The sequence below is a fragment of the Euphorbia lathyris genome, chromosome 7 (genome assembly GCF_963576675.1).
Source record: "Euphorbia lathyris chromosome 7, ddEupLath1.1, whole genome shotgun sequence".
Lineage (NCBI taxonomy): Eukaryota > Viridiplantae > Streptophyta > Magnoliopsida > Malpighiales > Euphorbiaceae > Euphorbia > Euphorbia lathyris.
Window position 1 is genome coordinate 75,001,007 of NC_088916.1, and position 11,494 is coordinate 75,012,500.

Here is an 11,494-nt window from a genome sequence, read left to right on the forward strand (position 1 = left end):
TGGTTATCACCGCGAAGGCCATTTTGTCTAACCTTGAATACCGAAGTTCTGCGTCTTTCAAGACTTTGCTCACATAGTACACTGGATATTGTTGCCCCTCTTCTTCCCGCACCATCACCGTGCATATCGCCATACTGGTGACGGATACGTAAAGAAATAAATCTTCTCCATCCTCTGGCCTGCTCATTAAGGGCGGATAGCATAGTAATCGCTTTATCCCCTCAAATGCTTCTTGACAATCCGGCGTCCATTCAAAGGACTTAGATTTTTTTATGGCATTGTAGAAAGGTAGACATCTCCTAGCTGAGCATGATATGAATCGCCCTAATGCCACCAACCGCCCGTTCAGTCTCTGTACTTCTCTTATGTTCCTCGGTGTCTTCATCTCCATCACTGCTTTAACCTTCTCAGGATTCGCCTCAACTCCTTTGCCGCTAACAATGAAACCCAGGAACTTTCCTGCTCTTGCTCCAAACGTGCATTTCTCTGGGTTCAATTTGAGGCCATATTTGATCAGTACTTCCATGATTTCTTTAATATCCTGCGGGTGGTCTTGCATCTTCTTGCTTTTAATGATCATGTCATCTACATAAATCGAGAAGTTCTCGCCTGATTTGTCTGAAAATACCTTGTTCATCATCCGTTGATATGTTGCTCCCGCATTTTTCAGTCCAAAGGGCATCACCTTGAAGCAATAAGTCGCCTGATGAGTTATGAACGACGTCTTGATTTCATCCGCCTTCTCCATTGGTATCTAGTGGTAACTGGATTTCACGTCGGTGAACGATAAAGCTTCAAATCCCGCAGTCCCATCTACCAATATATCAATGTTAGGTAGCGGATACATATCCTTCGGACAAGCTTTATTCAGATCTTTGAAGTCGACGCACATTCTGTACGTTCCATTTGGATTTTTGACTAGCACCACATTGGCTAGCCACTCCGGATAGGTGACTTCTCGAATTGCATCTGATTCTAGCAAATCCGCCACTGCTTTTTCAATCACCTTCTGCCGTTCTAGAGCATGTCCTCTCTTTTTCTGTCGCACTGGGGTTGCACCTTTGTCCACATTCAAACGATGGGTTGCTATATTTGGACTTATCCCCTTCAGCACTTCATTCGGAGCGGCGAATGCCGACTCGCATTGGATCAACACCTCGGTAATGGCTTTCTTCGTTTCCTCTGGAAGTCCTATCGCTATCCGTACGTTCTTATCATTTGAGATGGCGAATAGTTCTGTTTCTCCTAACGCTTCAGCCGGCAACTTCTCATCAACTTTATCCTCTCCATCTGGCTTCGGTTCAAGTGACAATGTATAGGCTTGTTGAGATATAAGTTGATCCCCTTCAACAATGACTCGCCCTTGGTGTGTTGGCAAATGCAATGTCAAATGCTTCATTGAGATGAGCGACTCCGTTTCCGACAGGAACGGACGCCCCAGAATTATGTTGTAGGCCAATGGGAGATCAACAATTGCGAATTCTAGATCACCTCGCCATTTTAGATTCTTGTCGCCCATTTCTGTCTCCAACACCACCTGTCCACTTGTTTGAGATGATTGACCTCCAAAACCAGTTACATCCATGAACGTATGTTCCACTCGCTCGTCGTTAATTCCCAACTTGTTGAATGCAGTTCGAGTAATGACATTGCAAGAACTGCCTGTATCAATAAGGACTCGCTTAACGTCCCATCCTTCAATGGCCATCGTAATCACCAAAGCATCCGCATGCGGCTCTGTGATTCGCGCAAATGAGTAATTGAGGGCATCCCCCCTACGCGTGTTGCTTTTTCGCTGTTCACGGCGAGCCCTTTTTGTTGGAGGCTCATAGATCCCGCCTGCTATCACGTTAATCACCCCTTTTTCTGCTTTTTTCTAGCCTTGCTTCTACCTCATGCGGGAGCGTTACTTTCTCATCAATCGTTTCTTTTCTAATGAATTGACTCAGTTTGCCCCTCTCAATCAGCTTTTCAATCTCCCTCTTCAATTCATAGCAATCGTTCGTGTCATGACCGTTCAATCTGTGGAACCTGCAATATTTGTTAGGATATCGCCCCAAATTGGTTCGACCTTTCGCCTCAGGAAACTGCACATCCTTTTTCAGAGGGTTTTTCTCAATCCAAAGTAACACCTCATGACGAGTCGTGTTCAATGGTGTTTGATATCCCCCCCCCCTTGAAAGGAACGATCGCTTTTTCGAACCAGATTACCCTTAGAATATGCTTGGGCTTGATGGCGGTGATTGTCCGAGGTGGATCTAGCCGCATCTCTTTCTCGCCGGGTTTGAGCTCTATGCTCCCTGTTAACATCGTCCACTTCCATAAATTCTTTTGCTATCTTTATGAGTTCAGCCACTGTGCGTGGTTTATTGCGGATGATTTCCTCCCGCATGCTCCAATCTCTGGTTCCATCCGCCATGATGTTGCGAATGCTCACGATATCTGGGTTCTGTAACCGCACCAGAATATCATTGAATGCGACTACAAATTCCCTTAGGGAATTATAGTTTCTCTGTTTGATCTCCTTCAGCTGCCTATCCGTCACATCCGCTGCTTTACAGCCCACAAACTTTACACAGAAATCACGACTGTATTGATTCCAGTTGTGAATAGATTCAGTTGGTAGGGACCGAAACCAATCGGATGCTGCTCCTCCCAAAGTGGTCGAGAACAATCGACAAATTATGCTTTCGCTTGCTCCTGCAACATCCATCAACTCTCTATAGTTTCTGACATGCGCCTCAGGGTCAGAATTTGGATCCCCATAATATTTAGGTATCGCCGGTGCTTTTATTCTGTGATCTGGAATAAATTCTCGCAATGATGGGGCAAAAGGCGAATCACTCTGCACCGCTGCTCTTGCCCTAGGTGTGTATCCCATCCGCTCCATCATGCTTCACAGTTGATCTTCCAATTCAGTATTGGGTTCCCGCCGAACTTCTTCCATCCGTTGCTGATGAATTCTGGGTGACGTCCACCCGCCATACTGTGTCGTCACTTGTTCTCGCCGTGGGGCTAACCGCTGTCCAGTTATAGGATCAAAGTTCCAAGTATGCTCCCGCCCAGACATATTCCCTCCAGACATCATCAACCCTGAATGTCCGTGGCCAAAGGGTTTCGTTTGTCGTAGCGGAAGAATTCCTTGCATTCCTAGCATTGGTTGGGATGACTGCCAGGTCGGATGGATCGTCATAATAGGATCTTGGTGTGAGTAGTGGTCTGGATGGCTATGTGGTGTCATGCGACTACTCTGACTCATCCGATTTGGCTCTCGAGATGGCTGTGAAAGCGTAGATATGGCAGGAATAGTTGGTTGTTGTGTGGAGATGACAACAGGTTCTTGAGGGGCAGCCATTACGGCGGTATTGTGTTCAGCGATTGCAGTTAACAAACTAATCATTCGATCCCCAGCCGCTTGGCTCATATTCGAAGCCAAGACTTATCCTGCCATTTGTGCAAAATCGCTATTAGACATCTCCATCTCAGTTTGCACTTGGACCTCCAATAAGGGACTCAACTGCCCTGAAGGATTCGACGAGCTGGGTACCACAGGCTGTGTACTCGCAGGCTGCCGTGGACCTCTTGAGTTCGTACTAGCTGATCTCGTTGTAACTCCGGCCGTTCGTGATGGTTCTGACATGTTCTTAGGGTACCTTTAACCAAATGTTGGTAAAAAAGGTCCACCTTCACCGCACCACTGATAACTTGCTAGATTCGATTTGATGATCTTCGCCGCGGTTACCTGCAAAACAGAACCGGAGACAGGATCTCCAGGAAAACTCTCCGACGATCAAGTCAGTTTTATGGGAAGGTTGGTAAATTGATACTGGTATTGTGGGGAAAAGATGTGAACGTACCTCCCCATTTGCTTCTATGTCCTTTTTATAAGTGTTCCTAGGTAACCGCCGGGGGCGGTTACTCTTTCCAGGCCACGTCCCTTACGTGGCTACAAATGTGGTCTCGTTTGTTTTGAGTGGGAGGTTTAATGCTCCGTTTAGGATTTCGGGGCGGTTACTCGTTTTACCCGCTTCCTTTATTCGGAGCCCGTTTGATCTTGAACCATGGGCCTAAGTATAGGTTGGGCCCGTGTTTACGATTCGGCCCGGTTTGGTTTCACGGATCATCAAAGTATTATGTTAAAACAAATGGTACACTGATTTGGAACAATTTCGTAAACTGTCGGAACAATGTAAGTAGGATAAAAAATGTATTCAGAAAAGTATAAAAAAAATTCCAAAACATGTAAAACATCATTTTAAGAAACTTTAATTCTTGGCTCAAAGCGAGATTCCTTACGGTTTTGACCCAACAAACTATTGAAGCATGTAAAATAGATAAAATTAAAGAAAACGTTTTATTGGGACTAAACTGTAAGAAATCCCACTTCGACCCAAGAATTAAAGTTTCTCAAAATAATATTTTACATTTTTTAGAATTTTTTGAGAATTTTCTGGGCACTTTTTTCTCGCCGGAAAACGCCAACCCGGATTCTGCTAACCGAAAATTTGGTAAACTGATTTATTATATTGGAACAATATAAGTATTATACTAGAATAATATAACTATTTTATTGAAAAAATTGGTACGCTGATTTATTCTGTTGGAACAATATAAGCATTATTGTCACACCCGACCCTAGACGACCTCAATCGGCATCGGGCGTGAAATAGAAAGTTCATAATCAACACTTAGGAGTCTCTAATTTATTCCAATATCATAATATCATATTACATTACAATTGAAATACCAAAGTTCTAACCATAATTCTAACAATAAGCAGCCAACTTCCAAACCTCACCTAATCGGTCGGTAACATTCTCTATATCATGTACTTGCTCACCTAAAATCATTAAAACATTTAAAAACGTGAGACAAAAATCTCAGTAAGAAACTATTAGCTATAAAAACCAACTTTACTTAACATAGCTACATATATACATTTATAAAGGGATTTAATCAAAACATTATAAAATATACTCAAAACTTAAATTCATATAACTTTATATATATAATGCATCTTATCAAAACGGATCAAAACAAATAAACGTTTTATCAAACCAATTCATAATCAAATAAATGTTTTATCAAACCAACTTGTAATCAAATAAGTGTTTTATCAAACCAACTCGTATTCAATCAAACGTAAAACCTTATATCAAAATCAATCATAATCGAAAACACAATCCAAATGAACTTAAAACATTGTATCCATCCTCGAGTTTCCCCCCTTAAGTATCAATCCATAACCACATATATAGTCAAGACGTCTCTTAACATTGTCTATCCCATATGGTTTTACCCAACACTTTACTGTCATACCCAATAGGTCTTCAAACTGTGTACACAGGCCATGTCCCTCACTGAACATGGTCTTCAAATATAAAACCACCGATCCGGATAGCTCTCGATGGATATAAAATCATAACGTGCTCAAATTTCCTTTCACAATCAAATTCCAAACTATTTCATAACCATAAATCATTTGACTTCAATTAGCTCTTTTGTAAAAATAACCACAGCTATTCAAAATATCAATCCTTAATCAATAAAAATTCAAAAGTTAATCAATCAAATTCATTTTGTTCAATATAGATATATATTGAAACCAAAAACATATATGTATATATGTAAATCAACCAAATTAAGTCTTAAATCAACATAATCAAGTAAAATCTTAAATTCACATAAAGCATAATCAATAGCTTTATTTGAACCGTAATTTGAAAAACCCCAATTTTACAAAATACCCGTATAAACCCTGAAATATCAATTTCTGAAAATTCTTTGATTATATATATATATCTATATACATAAAACTCAAAATATAATTGATAGTTACTTACATTGGCTATTAATTGAAGAAAATACACCCGTTCAATTCTTCTCTAAATTCTGTCTAAGACGTTTCCCCTTCAAACACTTCCGAAACTCAAAAAATCTTTGGTTAGGATTTAGATCTATGGATAAGGATGCTATGGTTTCAATTTTAAGTGATTTGGACGATCGAATCTTTGTAAATCAAAGAAACGGTGGAGAAACGGTCGAAGAACGATGATAAATAACAGAAGAAGAAAAATGGAAAAAAAAAAGAAAGATGATGATGTCGCACCTCCTGGGTTTGGGATATATATCCCAAATCTGAAAAATATCCAGTTTGGTCATCGATCTTTATATAATCTTTTAAAAATTACCCTAAACTTTTAATTTACACATAAACCTATCAAATTAACCTCAAACTTTTCTTATAGCACCAAATAAAAATCACACACCTAATAATTATAATATATATTACTATTAAGGCACGGACATGACAATTATGTTGGAACAAATAGTACACTGATTTGGAACAATGTAAATCGGATAAAAAAATGTGTTCAAAAAATTATCAAAAAATTCTAAACATGTAAAACATCATTTTAAGAAATTTTAGTTCTTTGCTCAAAGCGAGATTCCTTACGGTTTTGACCCAACAAATTGTTGAAGCATATAAAATAGATAAAATTAAGAAAAGGTTTTATTGGGACTAAACTGTAAGAAATCTCGCTTCAACCCAAGAATTAAAGTTTCTCAGGATAATATTTTACATTTTCTAGAATTTTTTAGGAATTTTATGGGCACTTTTGTTCTCGCCGAAAAACGCCCACCCGGAATCCGCTCACCGGAATTTTTTTTACCTGAAAGGGATCTCAAAATGACCGTCTAATTTAGGCGAGTCTAATAGTATAAAAGTTTTTGAAAAACGAGGTTAGAAAGGTCGGGAAAATGTATTTTAAAGAAAAGAAATAGAACAAATTTCTCAATCCTCGTTTTTCTTTTATTTACAAATTTAACACTTTGCCCTTTTCAATTATCATCAAAATTACGTAGTTTTGTTATGTCACAAAATAAGCTCCTTGCCACACTTAGACCCCTTGTCGCACTCGATCTTATATATATATATATATTAGACATAATTATAATTTAGAAGGTTCGGTATAGGGCTTCACAAAATATACCCAACCCAATTTTTTCTAGAATTTCAGACCTTTGGAATTTTTGAACTTTCAGATTTCTAGAATTTCAAAAAAATTTGGAACTTCAAAAATTATTATTCTGGAAATTTTGGAACTTGAATTTTAAAATTTTTGAAATTCCGGAATTTTAGAAATTTTAAAATTCCAGTCTAGAATTTCAAAAAATTTGAAATTCTTGAATTCCATAATCCGAAATTCTTGAATTCCATAATCCGGAAATTCTTGAATTTTAAAGGAAACTTTGAAATGCCAGAATCTAGAAAATTTGGAATTTTGAAAATTTTGAAATTCTAGAATCTGGAATTTTTAAAATTTCTGGAATTTTAAAAATTCTGGAATTTTAGAAATGCTGAAATTTCAGATATTCTGAAATTTTAAAAATTCTGAATTTTTAGAAATTCTGAAAATTATGAACTTTTGAAAATTCTGGAATTTCAAAAATTCAGAATTTCTGGAATTTCAGAAATTTTAATCTTTATATCCTTATATTTTATTATTATTTGAGATTTGTGGTTCGATAAAATAAAATGAATAAAATAATATTTTAAACCACATAGTATCAATTAACTTTTTTTACTATTTAACCTATACTATTTGAGATAAAAAAAATAGAAGAAAAATAGTAAAGAAACAAAATAAGTTTGAACCCACTATAACCCACCCAACCCATATAATCCAACCCATCTAACCCATCTAAAAAAGAATTATTGCAACCCATATAACCCACTATAACCCATCCAACCCATGAAATAGTATCCTTACATGGGTTGAATAAAAATCTAATTGTAATCCATCCAATCCAAGTTTGAACACCCCTAATTTCCACACTATATATATGTGGCAAAGCACATAAATGACGAAGATTTCCTTTTTTTTCCATTACATTTTCATAGGGTAAATTACATTTATGGTTAGTTAACTTTATATTTATTAACCTGGTGATCACTTAATTTCAAAATCGGATATAAAAGTCACATAATTTTGCGGGTATAATTAATATAAAATCCCCTAAACATTTGACAACACAGTAACATGTAATTCGGTATTATAGAATTGGAACAAATCATATTATAAGCAATTTTAATTCTTGAACTTTTTGATTTTGTGATCATTTAGATTTGTTTGGTTAAAATAGAGAAAATAGTTGTGTAGAGAAATAAATGTCTGAAAATGATGATACCGATAATAAAAAATTGGTGGTTGTATGTGAAATCCAGCTCTAAACAACTTTAAATTTTAATTTTTTTAATTAAAGGTTGTTAGCGGTTAGTTTGATGTAGTTTAAGTTTAGTTTATAATAGTCTTTTTATATGTTTTTTTTATGTTAATAAATAGTAAAATTTAGTGAATTTTATATCTAGTTTTAAAGTTGAATAGTTATTTTATTAGTAAGGACAAAATTGTGGGTGATAATTGATGTAATTTATCCATCTTCATAAGATACTAGAAAGTGACCCCTTGCTTCGCTTCGGAAAATAATTAATTTAAATTGTGTTACATTGAATTATAAATTTTAATCTGGTTAGTAAATTAATTAAATAATTTGTAACTTGAGTTCTTTAATAGTGCAATTTATTGTAATTTTAGTTAAAATTTTGTTTTTAAAAAAAAGTTAAATATGTTAATGTAACAAATTATTTTCTCAGAAAATATTGGTATATATATTTTTTTCCAAAATATCAATATTATAACATGGAAATTTCACAACTTACGAGCTCAAATATATGTATTTTAAATAGTTTCTTCTTGGCAGAGAGAATGAATTGGATTAATGAACATTTTGTGTCAAATTTTTGTTTAATACAATGGAATAAGTCTATCAAAATAGACTCAAAATTTTAATGGAAATTTCAATTTTTAAAAAATAGCATCATGTTAGCCTCAACATTTATGAAATGATGTAATTATAGTTCTGGGTAACAGACTTTAAATCTAAATTAATACTATTTCACAAATATTGAGGCATCAAGATCTATTATCAAGCACTATAATTGCACAATTTTACATATATTGAGATAAAATTATCTTATTTTGTATATTGAAATTAATTTAAGAAAAACATTATAATTATATTTCAAAATCTATCATTTTTATCATTATTTTTTTCTTTGAAATGATTTGAAAAATTTGTATACTAAAGGCAAAAATGGATGTATTTTTCCAAATTTAAGTTGATAGAAAAAGCTAAGTAAATCTAGGAGAGATATGGAGTTGAGAGCAAGAGAAAAAGCATAAAAGACAATTAGAAGAACGAAGCAAGTTGATTGAAAAAATGAAGCAAGTGAAAATAGAAGGAAGATAAACGGTGTCGTTTTAGGTTAGGTGGGTACTCAAAATCAAAGAAATTAGGAGGGTAAATTGGAAACTTTAACATGAAAATATTGGAAGGCAGTAGTGAGAATTAGTGGATTGAAGTGGGATTTGGAAGGCTAAAAAGGGGAATAAGGTATAGGGGTAAAATTGGAAGTAATTTAACAAAAATTCAATTGAAACATTGTTCATGCTATTCAATTTTATAAGTATATATAATATATAATATTCATGGCCCTCTTAATATTGTGATTCAAAAATTTAATTTTGTTGCATAATTTTCTTAGAAATTTACATAATTTAACATTAATGACCAAATTAAAGAAAACTAGTTAAAAAATTAAGGCCAAGTACATTCGTTGCTCTTTGTACGTGTTTTAACGGCCGAACTTTCAAAGCTATAAATGATCTCATATTCTTGTTTTGCATTTAATAACCTCTATTTGGTCTAGTGATATTTACGAACTTTATATTTTCATCTGATTGTATTCAATAATCCAAAACTTTAATTGCTCTAAACTTTCAAAAATTTCTGATTAATTATTTATTTGACATTTTCTTTTTTACACATGGTGGAGCGTATTTCCTACTTTTTGTAACCAACAAATTCCATTAAAAAAATATGAGGTTATGCGATTAGAGAAGAATAGAAGGTCTTTTTTACACTACCATAAACATTCAACTTGTACCACCTAAAGATGGCAACGGGTGGTACCCGTGAGTAATGCATATTCCATATCCTTACTCATTTATTTGTTTGGATTACTACATTTGTCACATTACCTTAATATATATACTTTTTGAAATCTAATACCCATACCAATTATTTTGGGAGTACTCGTGAAAGCACTTTTACTCGTTTAGAATCAATATATAAAACAAATAAATTATAAATTTAACAAAGCATAACTTTAATATATTATCCATAATATAATAGAATTCCACAAATTTAATAAACATTCTAAATTATTCAAATTATCAAGAAATTAAAACACGCGCAAAATAATTCATTTTCTTAAAATGACAATCTTGATTTTATATATGGTGGATAACAAGTAGTGAGTACCCGACGGGTACTTCCATATCCGTCACCGGATCATTTATAAACTAAGTATCAACTTTAATTTGCAAGATAAAAGAATCAAAATATTGTTGAAACAACAACAATAATGAATATATACTAATTTATGGATCTTAATAAAAAAAAAATATTAATAGTATATATGAGCTATAATTATTCTATATATTGAATAATTAGAACAGTGAAATTATGATCTGACTGTCTAATGTCTAAATATATATTAAATTTACCCTGAACTAGGGATGACAACGGAAAGGGTCAATTTCAATTCTTATCCGTTTATTTTTTAATTATCTGTACCTGTCTCATTATCTTAACATGTATACTTTGTGCATCTCCTACCCGTCTCATTTAATTCATGGGTACCCGTTGGTACCCTTACACACTAAAAATCAATACATAAAACAAAAAATATTACAAATTTAACAAAATATAAATTTAATAAATCATTCATCTAAAAACCGAACAAATTGAACTTTAATTAATAAAAAAAAGTAGTTTAATGGTATCACACAATGGTTGAAAAACAAAAGGGTGAGGTTTGAATCCCACATCTTACATCTAAAAAACAATAATATTTTTTAATATATAAAAGATTTATGACGGATAACGGATACTGGATACTATAGAGTATTCACATATCCATCACGGATAATGGTTTTTCATAAAGGTAGTTCCATTCGGATCAGGTAGTATCGAATATCCGCGGTTATAGTATGTTACCATCCCAATCCAAAACCAATGCAAGATTATCCATCCCTTTCTGTTTCAAAGAGGCAACATTTTTTCAGTTTATTTGTATGATTTTTTTTGGTCTAATACACAAATAACCCCCTAAACTTGTCCAAATATTGCAATTGCCCCCTGCAACTTTCAATTATAACAACTTACCCCTTAAACTTGTCCAATTGTAAAACATAACCCCAAATTGGGATTTTTTTTACCCCGTACTTGAAGCAACCGTAAAAACGTTTCCCCGGATTCGTATCACGTCAAAGCTCTAATTATCACACTCCACGAGCATTGCAGTTTTTGTATTTCACGTGTTTCTTCAATTGCAGTCAATGTCAGCAATTTGAGGTTATGTTTT

General features: G+C 34.4%; 1 pseudogene; it reads left to right on the forward strand.

The window, feature by feature from the left end:
- Positions 1-11,058: 11,058 nt before the first annotated feature.
- Positions 11,059-11,494, forward strand: part of LOC136200477 (protein Ycf2-like) — a 6,774-nt pseudogene continuing 6,338 nt past the window's right edge.